Source organism: Adiantum capillus-veneris, chromosome 10 (assembly GCF_014529385.1).
Source record: "Adiantum capillus-veneris isolate H3 chromosome 10, ASM1452938v2, whole genome shotgun sequence".
NCBI classification, from domain to species: domain Eukaryota; kingdom Viridiplantae; phylum Streptophyta; class Polypodiopsida; order Polypodiales; family Pteridaceae; genus Adiantum; species Adiantum capillus-veneris.
Window position 1 is genome coordinate 1,421,563 of NC_140940.1, and position 14,944 is coordinate 1,436,506.

Genomic DNA, 14,944 nt, shown 5'->3' on the forward strand with positions numbered 1-14,944 from the left:
AGCCTTCCGTTCTTAGTGGAAAGTGCTATGATCACGAACAAAGTGAATGGACAATGTGCATGCAAGTGTATGAGACTGAGAGATAGAGAGAGAAGAGAAATAGGACACCAGAGACGTTGTAAAACCCTCTTCCGAAGGCCCCACTCTCGTCGACGAGAGTGGTCTACTTTTTTATTGCACAAAGTGGTACAATGTGTATGCAATGGACTGATGCAACTTGGATTATGCCGATGACGACGACGGTGATAACGACGACGACTAGATGGTTGAAATCTGAGATCTTCTAACTGTTGAATTTCGGGACTGTTTCGGTGGCTGGAAATGACTGTTTTGGCTGCGTTTTTCGAGGCTACAATTGGGGGATCTTCTGCAACCGCTTAGGTTAAATCTGCTGCGTTTCTATCTGCTGAAATCTGCGTTTTTGTCACTGCTGAAAATCTGCGTTTTTAGGCTGATGTCGCTGGCTGAAAACGCTGAGGGTCTGCAGGAGCTTTTGGGCTGAAAACGCTGATGATGACTGTAGCGTTTTTGGCTGAAAAACGCTAAGGCTGTCCATTGCTAGCGATGGGAGGAATCTGCAATGGCTATGCTGTTGATGATGCTGACGATCATGCAAGACTGGGAAAAACGCCAGGAAGGGGAGGTTGGCCTAGTGCTAGAAAACGCTAGGGGTGTTGAGGGGGGGGTACTGCTGAGAAGTTGCCTGTTGAGCGGGAAGCTCCTGCTGCCTCTTCTGCCAAAAAGTGCTAACTTGGGTTTGCTTATATATTAACTTAGCAAAATTGCCCTACCTACTTTGTTGGAAAGTCACTTAAAAATAATAAGTAATAATACCAAAAATAGGAAAAATAGGCTAAATGCACTGGAAAATTCCCCTAACTGAATTTGATGGATTCTGAAGGGAATACTGATGATCATGCTATGTGCAACCAGAGGATATGCATCTACACTCAGTGACTAGGCATGCACGGTCTGCGAACAGACTCACAAAAGTGTCAGATCACTTCTTAATCTAGACTGACTGGACTGACTGAACCCTGATCATGCTGTAGCTTGTCCACGGACGCATAGGGTTGGATATGTCACGTGACATCCCCTCCTTTTCAAAGTGAGGTACTGGTACCGAACTGTATGGCGTCGAGGGAGATCGCCAAGCGCATTCGGAATCCTGGAAGGGACTCTTCGCCGGCCCACTCTGTCGTGTGGATCGTGCGGTACTTGAACTTCATATAGGTCTGCAACGCTTACTTCTTTGGGCCGCGCCGAAAGCGACAAAGTCTTCTGTGGCTCCTACGATGCTTCAACTTCGTCTAGAGTCCTGCTTCTTCCGTCTTCAAGAATCTCCATGGCTGAAAATTCCTGAAACCATCTCCAACACAAAACCATGAACATACCCATTCCGTGTAAAGTGAAGGAAAAGAATCTTGTCTTCTCTAAAGACTGTGTATGCAATGTAGATGAACAAAGAGACGGAGTGACAACCCGTTCATCAAACACATGCAAACAATGAAAGTCGAATCTTTTCTGTTTGATCGAAATCAATCAACTGTGGCAAATCACAATGGAAATGCCCATGCTTGGTGCTCATACTATCATGTGCTCATTCAGAAACTATGTTATGCCAAGGAAGAGACATGCAATGTGACTTCCTTACATACATACTTTTCAGCTTTTCATGAATAATCCGCATACATTTGTGCTCATCCATGAGAGAAACGTGCTCAACATACAATATGTCATGCCTAGTAAAAGGGATCACATAAAGATACTGACTAAAATTGTCACGTGACACATCCCAACCCCATGTGTCCGTGGACAAGCTACATCACAGCAGGGTTTAGTCAGTCCAGTCAAGTCTAGATTAGCAATGATCTGACACTTTTGTGAGTCTATTCGTAGACCGTGCATGCCCAATCACTTAGCATAGATGCATATCCTCCCGTTGCACACATCATGATCATCGGAATTCCCATCAGAATCCATTAGCATCAGTTAGGAGAATTTTCCAGCACATTTAGCCTATTTTCCTATTTATTGGGATTTTCACTTATTATTTTTAAGTGACTTTCCTACAAAAGTAGGTAGGGCAATTTTGCTAAGTTTCTATATAAGCAAACCCAAGTTAGCACTAAATGGTAGAAGAGGCAGCAGGAGCTTCCCGCTTAACAGGCAACTTCTCAGTAGTACCCCCCCTCATGACCCCATCGCCATAGACGACATCTCCCTCCCTGGCGTTTCCAAGATCTGCCCTCTCCATCCCCTTGGCTGCCCTAGCGTTTCCTCCCATGCCAGAGATCGCCAGCAAGTAGCAAAGGGCCAGCGTTTTTCACATTGACAGCATCAGCGTTTTTGCTCTTCACTAGCAGCAGCTCCCAGATTTACTAACGCCAGCATTAAGTTGCATAACTGCAGCGTTTCCAGCACCTAAACACAGCAAGGATTTCAGCCCCTTGGAACTGCAACAAGCCAGCATTTTCAGCCAAGGCAGCTTCTTCAAAAACGCAGCCTTGAACCCTGTTTTCCAGCGTTTTGTTCAGCCCTAAATTCCTCGTCAAAACAGGAAATTTCAGCCATGTGAATCAGCCCTAAGACCTCTCAGAACCGCAGCACATGCCCCTTTTTGACAGTAGATAGAAGTAGACCAATTCAACCCCAAAACAGTCCAAGAAACTCACCATTTAGAAGATCTCAGATTTCAGCCAAGTCGTCGTCGTCATCGGCATAGTCCCCTTGCATCAGTCCATTGCATTTGCATTGTACGCATTTGTGCAATCAAGTAGACCACTCTCGCCGACGAAGTGGGGCCTTCGGAGGAGGGTTTTACAACCTCTCGGTGTCGTATCTCTTCTCTCTCCTTCTCTCAGTCTCATTCACTTGCACACACAATATCCACTCACTTTGTTCGTGACCACAGCACTCTCCATAAGACGGAAAGCTCTCTCTTTCCCTAAGAACTAAAAGGAACCTTGAGCAATAAAGATCACTAATCTTGAGAAAATACGACATTCATTCCGCTGCACCTAACATTGGTATCAGAGCTTTGGAAGTGTTCTGCATTACTCAAGGAAGAACCACAAGAATTTTTTTGCTTGTTGCGGTCACACGAACCCAAGTTTACTTGAGCGTGGCGATTCCTAATCGTGTTTTGTTGAAGAGTGACAGGAATCCCAAGAAAGAAGGGCTTGTCCAGCCTCCCCTTGTCTCTTTTCACTCATTGAGAACGGACCGTGCACTTAGCGGCCGGCCAAATCGACGTGAGGTGGGAAAAAGCATTCTTTATTGTATTTAAAGAGGGAATAAAACCTGTGATTTCCTACGAGCTACCCTGCATAATCCGGGCTGAAAATGACCTGTTCTAGCCCGATTTCGGCAACATAACAATACTAGGACGCTTCACAGACAGTATCCCCACGCAAAAAGTGACTTTCCCGACGCATACGGACACTTTGCAAAACATGGCGAGAATCTGTAGCACGCGGAATTCTCTGTTTTCTGGCCTGAAAATGCGCTAGATCACTCGCACAGCAGTCCCCTCGTGACCCCGGACCTCCTAGGGGTATTAGGGACCATTCAGGGCCAAAACCCTAAACCTGCAAAAATACACATCATGCTGTATTTCCCTGTTTTGGGCTCAGTTTTGCGAGCCGGACGCATCCGTAGCAAGTCCTCAAGCTCCCGCACCTATAGGGCTACTTGCCCTTTGAATCGGACGAGATTTCTCGCATGAAATCTCCATAAATTCACTTGTACCTACAGGGGATTAGCAACTAGCTAATCTAGTACCTGTGCAAGAGGCTCTTGCCTCGGCAATTGCGCATGAACCCACACAACTGTACATGCAGATGAAAAGCCTTGAGCGGGGCATCACGTTTTTATATTCAAAAGGGGAGAGAGGTGCGCGAAAGCAGAATCATCATGCTACATAGTGCAAGGGAGAAGGCAAGCTTTCCATTGAAGCTTTATCACCGGCAACGACTACTCACACACTGTAAGTCAGAGTGAGAGAGAGAGAGGCAGCCCGAAATGACCTTTTGCGCCAATTCTTGGCTGAGGTGGAAATGGGAAGTCTTCTGCAGCTTCTGGTGCTGCCAAGTGTCCAGTTTGCCTCTTTAGAGTTAATTCCTAGTACCCACCGACTTATAAGTGTAGCGAGGGTGCCAAAATGACTTTGAACTGAGCCTAGACACCCTTTTACTGTTCGAATTCCAGTGCCGGTTGGCCCGACCAACTCGTGACGACAAGGCCTTCCCGTCTGCAGATGAAACTCTCATCCGTCAGCCGTTTCACATTGGCCATACAATGTCCGGCCATTTGCAACTTCAAAAAGAGGGTCCCAAAAATTAAATAAAAATCATTGGAAAGAAACCAACAACGAAGGTTAGCAGTTGCCACGTCCTCATGGCAGTAATTAGCAATTGCCACGTCCTTGTGACAACGCTACCATGTCAACATCTCTCATAGTTCCACAATTTGCGTGGTGAATTATTGCGCCGCATTTCACAATCGCCTACGCTTAGACTCGAGCAAAATCACCCACATCAACACTCTTCTACGCTTAATCATAAATTCTGCATTTTGTGTAGTGAATTATTGCACCGCGTTTCACAACCACATGCGCTTAGTTTAGGTCTTCAATTTCGGTTCTGGTAGTGCTCTACTCTTCCTGGCTCTTCTCCGTGCATTGCACACATGCCATGTCGTCACTTTTTGACAACAACTCTCTCAATCAAATATGGACACCGCAGCAACCACAAAGAGGTGCACCACTTTATGTCCACTATGTACATTGAACTATCCAAATACAATTGGTGAAAATTTTAAGGAAAATGTGTTCACTTTTATCCTTTACAAAAGACGCCTTCACAGTGTGGAGAGAGCATTAGATGTGTCCCCTTTTAATCTAAAGGACTTGTCTGAGCATGCCAGTTTTGCGAACAAGCTCACAAAATTGCCGGTTCTAAATCCCCTAGGCTTTATAGGCACTAACTTGCTCCAAAAGTAGGTCTAGCATGTCCACAAGGCACAGAGAGTCGGTGATCACAGGACACTGGAATCTTTCATTATGGAATATTGAAAATTTGACCCAATCAAAGATTAAAAATATCTCCATTAGATGTAGGATACTTTCATGGTCTAAGACAATATTACCCAATCGAAGATTGATATCTTCCATTGAATGTATGGATATTTTATACTCTGAGCCACGAGCAAGAAGTTACATAGATACAAGCCATAGCCATATAGCTAACGGTTCCACAAGATCTCACATATTGGAGAAAATTCCTTCAACAATTACTAACAATCCTACCCCATGTAAGCTATTCTTTGAACTCCCAAGTCTCTCAATCGAGAAGAGATAAAATAGATAAAACCAAAGATGCCCTAGCTCATTCCATAGAGCAAATTTATGTCATCCAAATAAAATAGAAGGTTACATCGTATCCATGTGACATTTACTCTGTATTTAAGCAATGAAGAGCATGATGATATGTGTGTCCAACATAAGGCAAAGAAGTTGGCCAAGAGAGTCCCAACCCAAAGGCAATCAAAAAAGGTACACATGTTTGGATGTGGAAATATAAAAGCTGATTGTCCTTGTAGAAAGAAAAAATCAAAAACCTCTACAGCCAAGAAAACGTCATACAAGCAAAGGTACACAAGAGTCTTTAGATAACCTACAACAAAACAAATGTCGAGAACAACGCTCGCAAGATCAACATCTTCCCAAACTAAACGAGATGCAGAACATATTTGCAAGTTCGCTTCCGGAAGTTTCAAATCACCTGGTAGAAACCACCCCTCTATCCATCAAGAAGTTCTAGCAATAAAAAATGTATTCAAGGATTCAGAGTTTCTGTAGAAAAAAATTTATTTACTACACAAAAAAATCTTTAAAATTTAAAAGGCTTTTTGACATTCGAAAACCGTTATGAGATAATCAATGAAGAATTATTGGAATGGCCTACCTGGTTTGACAACCTAGACTCACATACAACTATGCCCCAGGAACAAAAATAAATATTACCAATTTTCTATCTCGATGGATTATGAAATAAGAAAAGATATACGTTCATAAGTTCAGAATAGTCTGAACTCACGAATAATAGGAGGGAATAAAGCACTGATAAAACTATAAAAGCAATGGACGGGGAAATCCCTGAATCACTTTATTTGCTATGAAACAAAACTAGATAAAACAAAAAATTATTAACGTAAAAATGTTTTTAGAAAAGGGACGAGCAAAATAAGTTGGCGCACCTTACTTGCCTAAAACTTAAAACAAGTACTTTTTCTAGTGAAGCTAACCTTATTGCAGTTTCGATCAATCATGAAGAACCGATCTTGGCTCTCGAGTCGAGATCCAAAGAACCCCCTCAGGAAGTTTGGATCCCTCACGAAGAACCGATCTTGGCTCTCAAGCTTAGTTCCAAAGAACCCCCACAGGAAGTATTATGTGTTCGAATGATTAGTCAGCACGCATTGTTCGAGTGTTTCATTCGTGATGGTTTCCTGTATTTTAGTCACCGTCCTTATGTTATCCCTTTTCACAGGCATTCCATATTGCACGTTGAACACGATTCACTCATGAATGAGCACGGATGTATGCGGATTACTCATGAAAAGATGAAATGTTTGCACCCAAGGAATTCACATTCCATGTCTCTTCCTTGGCATGACACAGTATTAGAAAGAGCACAAGAAGGATTGAGCATCAAGCATTGGCATTCCCATTGTGTTTTGCCACAGTTGATTGATTTAGATCAGAAAGTCGAGATTCGACCCCATTGTTTGCGTGTGTTTGATGAATGGTTTGGCACTCCGTCACTTTGTTCATCTGCATTGCATGCACTGTTTTTTCGAAGGAATAGTATGTTCATGTTTTTGTGTTGGAAGTGGTTTCAGGAATTTTCATCCTCTGAGATTCTTGAAGAAGGTAGACGCATGACTATGGACAAAGATGAAGCATTGAAAAAGCCACAGATGAATTTGTTTCGCTTTCGGCGCGGCCCAAAGAAAAAAGCGTTGCAAACCTTTATGAAGTTCAAGTATCGCATGACCCACGCATCAGAGTGGGCCGGCGAAGAGTCCCTTCCAGGATTCCAAACCGTGTTGGCGATCTCTCTCGACGCCATATAGTTCGGTACCAATACCTCACTTTGAAAAGGGGGGGATGTCACGTGCACATCTAATCCTATGTGCATGTGGACAAGCTACTTCATGACAAGGGTTCAGTCCAGTTCAGTTCAGTTCAGTTAGCTTAGGAAGTGCTCTGGCACTTTTATGAATCTGCTCGCAGACCGTGCATGTCCAGACACTTAGAGTAGATACATATCCTCTGGTTGCACACAACATGATCATCAGATTATAGTCAGAACTCATCAAGAGCATTTTTACAGTGCGTAGAGCTATTTTTCCTATTTTAGCCAATTTTCACTTATTATGTGACTTTTGTTGGAAACTAGGTAGGAGAAATTTACCAAGCATGTATATAAGAAACCTAGCGCTAGCACAATATGGCAGAAGAGGCAGTAGAGACCTGACATCCACAGTGCACCTTCTCAAGCAAGAACCCCCCAAGAAGAAGCCTAGCGTTTTCTTCAAGAGCAGAACCAGCCTAGCGTTTTCTTCAAGAGCAGAACTAGCCCAGCATTTTGCACTTGCAGCAACCCAACAGTAGCAGAACAGCAGAATGTCTAGCGTTTTTGCAACAAGGACCCGGGTCAATCCCTAGCGTTTTTGGATCAGCCTAACCCCTCAGCGTTTTGCAGATTCATCGCGACAAGACCAAGAATAGCATCAGCGTTTTCAGTTTTCAGCAGTCAGATACCGCAGTAGAAGTCCCGAACCTCGCAGATCTCACCTTCCCGCAGCAGATCCTCGCCGCACGGCCAGATCCAGCATAGTTTGCAGATTCAGCCTTGAAAACGCGGATTCCAGCATCTGCGTTTTCAAGCGTCGTCGTTGCATCATCGTCATCGACATAGAGTTAGAATTCACCAGATAAAGATTTGCAGATTTTAGCCAGTAGCGTTTTCAGATTTCAGCCCGTCTCGTCGTCGACATCGTCGGCAAGTCCAAAGCATTGTAGAGATTTGTGCAATCAATAATAGACCGCTCTCGCCATAGAGAGTGGGGCCTTCGGAGGAGGGTTTGACAACATTCTAGTGTCGTATTCTTCTCTCTCTATCTCTCAGTCTCAGCACCTTCATTCACAGTGTCATTCACTTTGTTTGTGATCATATGCACTCTCTCACTAAAGGAACGGAAGGCTCTCCCTTCCGTAAGTAAAAGGAACCCTTGAGCAAAGTTCAACATTCACTTCCGTTGCACCTTACATTTAGTGCTAGGCTTCATTATGGCTGAGTCTGCCCTTGATCTCCGGAGTCATGACAGAAACTCAGTACCCTAACCTTTGTGTTGATGTATGCTCATGTGCGTGTATTGTGTTGGGGAGCATATGTTAGTACCTAGTTCTACACCCACATTCAGGCACTAACAACGTTAATGGGGATGTCGTGGTATTTAGTCAATACTATGCATGATGGAGCTGATGTGGGTGACTACCATGGGTCTATACCTTGCACTTTCCTTCAAGGGTGATTTTGGGCTTATCCATGATTCATCTAGGTATATTTTTTAGTCATATAGTAAGAATGCAAACTTCACATTGTGAAGTTTTCGTCCGAGTTACGACCAGTTGATATTGTGCTAACTCTTTCTATTTTTTGTGGTGCATATGCCCTATCAACTACCTCATTTTTGTGCTAATTCTTTCGATTTCATGCTTCTTTTAGTGCTTGGCTTCATTATGACTGAGTCTGCCCTTGATCCCCGGAGTCAGGACAGAAACTCAGTACGTTGAACTTTGTGTTGATGTATGCTCATGTGGGTGTGCTTGTGTTGTGTGTTGTGTTGGGGAGCATATTTTAGTACCTAGTTCTACACCCACTATTGGGCACTGATGACGTTACTGGGGAAGTCGTGGTATTTAGTCAATACTATGCATGATGGAGCTGATGGTTATATTGTATTGTGGGTGACTATCATCAGCTATACCTTGCACTTTCCTTCAAGGGTGAATCTAGGCTTATCTTAGATTCATCTAGGTATATTTTTTAGTCGTATAGCGGACATGTAGACTTCACATTGTGAAGTTTTTGTCCGAGTTATGACCAGTTGATAATGTGCTAATTCTTTCTATTTTTTGTGGTGCGTATGCCCTATCAACTACCTCATTCTTGTGCTAATTTTTTCAATGTCATGCTTCTTTAATTGCTAGGCTTCATTATGGCTGAGTCTACCCTTGCTCTCCGGAGTCATGACAGAAACTCAGTACACTGAACTTTGTGCTAATGTATGCTCATGTGTGTGTGCGTGTGTTGTGTGTTGTGTTGGGGAGCATATGTTAATACCTAGTTCTACACCCACTATTGGGCACTGACGACGTTAGTGGGGATGTCGTGGTATTTAGTCAATACTATGCATGATGGAGCTGATGGTTATATTGTCATGTGGGTGACTACCATGGGTCTATACCTTGCACTTTCCTTCAAGGGTGAATCTGGGCTTATCCTGGAATCATCTAGGTATATTTTTTAGTCGTACAGCGGACATGCAGACTTCACATTGTGAAGTTTTCATCCGAGTTATGACCAGTTGATAATATGCTAATTCTTTCTATCTTTTGTGGTGCGTATGCCCTATCAACTACCTCATTTTTGTGCTAATTTTTTCGATTTCATGCTTCTTTTAGTGCTAGGCTTCATTATGGCTGAGTCTGCCCTTGATCTCTGGAGTCGTGACAAAAACTTAGTACACTGAACTTTGTGTTGATGTATGATCATGTGTGTATGCGTGTGTTGTGTGTCGTGTTGGGGAGCATATGTTACTACCTTGTTCTACACCCACTATTGGGCACTGACGACGTTAATGGGGATGTCGTGGTATTTAGTCAATACTATGCATGATGGAGCTGATGGTTATATTGTCTTGTGGGTGACTACCATGGGTTTATACCTTACAATTTCCGTCAAGGGTGAGTCTGGGCTTATCCTAGATTCATCTAGGTATATTTTTTAGTCGTATAGCGGACATGTAGACTTCACATTGTGAAGTTTTCGTCCGAGTTATGACCAATTGATATTGTGCTAATTCTTTCTATCTTTAATGGTCCGCATGCCATATCAACCACCTCATTTTTGTGTTAATTTTTTCGATTTCATGCTTCTTTTAATGCTAGGCGTCATTATGGTTGACTCTGCCCTTGATCCCCGGAGTCATGACAGAAACCCAGTACGCTGAACTATGTGTTGATGTATGCCCATGTGTGTGTGTGTGTGTGTGTGTGTGTGTGTGTGCGTGCGCGTGTTGTGTGTTGTGTTGGGGAGCATATGTTAGTACCAAGTTCTACACCCACTATTGGGCACTGACGACGTTAGTGGGGACGTCATGGTATTTAGTCAATACTATGCATGATGGAGCTAATGGTAATATTGTCTTGTGGGTGACTGCCATGGGTCTATATGTTGCACTTTCCTTCAAGGGTGAATCTGGGCTTATCCTTAATTCATCTAGGTATATTTTTTAGTCGTATAGCGAACATGCAGACTTCACATTGTGAAGTTTTCGTCTGAGTTACGACCAGTTGATATTGTGCTAATTCTTTCTATCTTTTGTGGTGTGTATGCCCTATCAACGACCTCATTTTTGTGCTAATTTTTTCGATTTCATGCTTCTTTTAGTGCTAGGCGTCATTATGGCTGACTCTGCCCTTGATCTCCGGAGTCATGACAGAAACCCAGTACGCTGAATGTGTTGATGTATGCCCATGTGTGTGTGTGTGTGCACGTGTTGTGTGTTGTGTTGGGGAGCATATGTTAGTACCAAGTTCTACACCCACTATTGGGCACTGACGACGTTAGTGGGGATGTCATGGTATTTAGTCAATACTATGCATGATGGAGCTAATGGTAATATTGTCTTGTGGGTGACTGCCATGGGTCTATATGTTGCACTTTCCTTCAAGGGTGAATCTGGGCTTATCCTTAATTCATCTAGGTATATTTTTTAGTCGTATAGCGAACATGCAGACTTCACATTGTAAAGTTTTCATCTGAGTTACGACCAATTGATATTGTGCTAATTCTTTCTATCTTTTGTGGTGTGTATGCCCTATCAACTACCTCATTCTTGTGCTAATTTTTTCAATGTCATGCTTCTTTAATTGCTAGGCTTCATTATGGCTGAGTCTACCCTTGATCTCCGGAGTCATGACAGAAACTCAGTACACTGAACTTTGTGCTAATGTATGCTCATGTGTGTGTGCGTGTGTTGTGTGTTGTGTTGGGGAGCATATGTTAATACCTAGTTCTACACCCACTATTGGGCACTGACGACGTTAGTGGGGATGTCGTGGTATTTAGTCAATACTATGCATGATGGAGCTGATGGTTATATTGTCATGTGGGTGACTACCATGGGTCTATACCTTGCACTTTCCTTCAAGGGTGAATCTGGGCTTATCCAAGATTCATCTAGGTATATTTTTTAGTCGTATAGCGGACATGTAGACTTCACATTGTGAAGTTTTCGTCTGAGTTACGACCAGTTGATATTGTGCTAATTCTTTCTATCTTTTGTGATGCGTATGCCCTATCAACTACCTCATTTTTGTGCTAATTTTTTCGATTTCATGCTTCTTTTAGTGCTAGGCTTCATTATGGCTAACTCTGCCCTTGATCTCTGGAGTCATGACAAAAACTCAGTACGCTGAAGTTTGTGTTGATGTATGCTCATGTGTGTGTATGCGTGTGTTGTGTGTTGTGTTGGGAGCATATGTTAGCACCTAGTTCTACACCCACTATTGGGCACCGATGACGTTAGTGGGGATGTCGTGGTATTTAGTCAATACTATGCATGATGGAGTTGATGGTTATATTGTCTTGTGGGTGACTACCATGGGTCTATACCTTGCACTTTCCTTCAAGGGTGAGTCTGGGCTTATCCTGGATTCATCTAGGTATATTTTTTTGCCGTGCAGCGGACATGCAGACTTCACATTGTGAAGTTTTCCTCCGAGTTACGACCAGCTGATATTGTGCTGATTCTTTCTATCTTTTGTGGTGCGTATGCCCTATCAACTACCTCATTTTTGTGCTAATTTTTTCGATTTCATGCTTCTTTTAGTGCTAGGCTTCATTATGGATGGGTCTGCCCTTGATCTCCGGAGTCATGACACAAACTCAGTACGCTGAACTTTGGGTTGATGTATGCTCATGTGTGTGTGCGTGAGTTGTGTGTTGTGTTGGGGAGCATATGTTAGTACCTAGTTCTACACCCACTATTGGACACTGACGATGTTAGTGGGGATGTCGTGGTATTTAGTCAATACTATGCATGATGGAGCTGATGGTTATATTGTCTTGTGGGTGACTACCATGGGTCTATACCTTGCACTTTCCTTCAAGGGTGAATCTGGGCTTATCCTCGATTCATCTAGGTATATATACTTTTACTACAAGGGCAATCAATACTTGAGATTGCTAGCCTTTCTTGCTTTTCAAGATTACGTCCGATGTCACCATAGTTGAAAGCTTTTTGTTCTAAAGTTTCACATATTTAAAAGCTACGACAGGATGGTTCCATATCTTTCTGCCACAAGGAAGGAGAGCATCCAAAGCTTCTTGAGATCTCAAAATCGGGCTTAATCCAATCTTGTGTAAGTCAGGGGAGGTAAAGATAGTTATCAACAAATCTTCTTTCCAACCAAGTGAAATAAGAAAAAGGGTGATATAAATAAAAGGATAAAGTAACCCATTCATGTCCTCTCATGTAGAATATAATTCCTTTTTCTCCAATTATCACCCAACGGTACAAAGTATTTCTTTCTTCTTTTGAACACTACATTAGAAAGTCTAGTTTTGCAAGCATAATTATTGCACTAGTGAAATCCTTTTTGTTTTTAAAAGAGTAGGTGTTAGGATAAGCCCAACTTGTGGCTCATATGGGAAAAGCCCTCTATGAATTGATTGCACTTTCGAGTTCTGTCGTTTATGCCTATACTCTACCCTAATGCTCTTGTACTTGGGCATAGCCTAACCCTAATGCCCATCTTTCTAACCCTAACCCTAACACCATGGTTAAGCTAAGGCTCCAACCTCCATAGACAAACTCACATCATGAGCGCTTAGGTTAAGCACACAATGGTATCAGAGGCGACGATTCACACCTAGGCCAAATTAATTCCTTCTTTCTCTCTCCTTGATCACTAATATCATTGATTAGGCTTGGGCACCTTGTTGGCAATACCAATGAACCACTACCCTTCTTAATTCATTGATTGGTGATTACTGACACTTAATATTTGTGTGTGTGTGTATGTGTGTGAAACTTTTCAATTAGTGTGCATCATTTCCATGCTAGATTGATTGAGGAATCTCTCTCCTTACAGATTAATCAATTAATCATCTTCATTCCATTCAGCCGTTTCACTTAACTTAGATTTTGCATGCTTTTAATCCTTTAATTGCTCCTTGTTAAAGCCCTCATTTGAAGTGTGACTTGTGTGTGGAGATAGCCTATAGCAACACCTTTCCTTAACCTTTGCATTTGGAAGAGCCTAGCATCATTGACTAATTTGCAAAGCTTGTCATTTTGCTCTCTGAAATTAGTGTAGAACTGCAACATGTCATTTGTTCTCTGCAATTAGTGCAGAACTACAGCTCAACAATGTATGTGTGTATGTGTGTGTGGGGAGGGGAGGGGGAGAGCATTATTGCTTAACCCCTTAAAAAGGCACTTTTTTTTTGTTGAGCACATGGGACAAGACCCCATTTTGGTTTCAAAGAGAGGTAGCCACACCCAAGAAGGACGCCCATCTGCTACCGCCCACAAGGCGGACCTCAGCAAGCGATCAAACACACCCTAATAGAGACGTCGGATCCATGAACGAACCCCTAACCGGCCACTAGCACACCTAGCCCCCATTCGACAACCCTCTGCCTACGCACAAGTAGTGACCGGCTACACACACTGATCTTTCCGAACGTCCGACGCCACTGCCCAATCAACTGCCCAGCTTGTCCGCACTACCTACTGCCTAAAGCCTCTTTCCCACGGGGTAGCACCACCAAGGATTACATCAAGCCCTTATTAAGGGACATATCCCACAGCCCTAGCCTCATACCTTGGGCTCTCCTTTGCCACAGTCTAAAACCCATAAGGGGTGATTCCCGTGCACATAAGCTCAAGTGCACAATTTGCGAATGTTCTATTCAATATCAATATCACACTTGAACAACCATAGGTTCCAGACATTGTCCATAGAAGTTCTCTTCAATAAGACCGCCCATCATCATGAGCACACACAAGAGCATTGTGAGTGAAATGTATGTGTGCTATACACCATCGGCCATAAAGGCCGCATCCTCTACAAATCGGATCATTGACACCTATGAAGATCAAGTAATTCGACATCAAATGAAGATGAAGATAATGACCATCAATGAAGAACAAAAATGTCAACATGAAGATCTCCACATGAAGATGACAATATCAACAATGGCACATGACAACAAAAAAGACATGAAGACAATTTTGAAGAGGACACACATGACGATCTCTTCACGAATGAATGAATGAATGAAGAAAATTTGTATTAAGTCTTAAGTGAAGCTACTAAGTCTCACTTGTGAACCATAGCGATGAATCCAATTGAGAACCGCTATGATGTATCATGGGACATTGAACCATGGTGATGAGTCAAATTGAACCGCCATGATGTATCACATAGATGAATCATGTTAGCCTAAGGGTACACCATGACATGAGCACATGAACCAAAAATCTTTGTAAAACTCCAAGTTTGACTGAAGAGGGCGATTGTTGAGGTAAGCCCAACTTGTGGCTCATATGGGAAAGCCCTCTAACCACCCAAGGAAGAGTA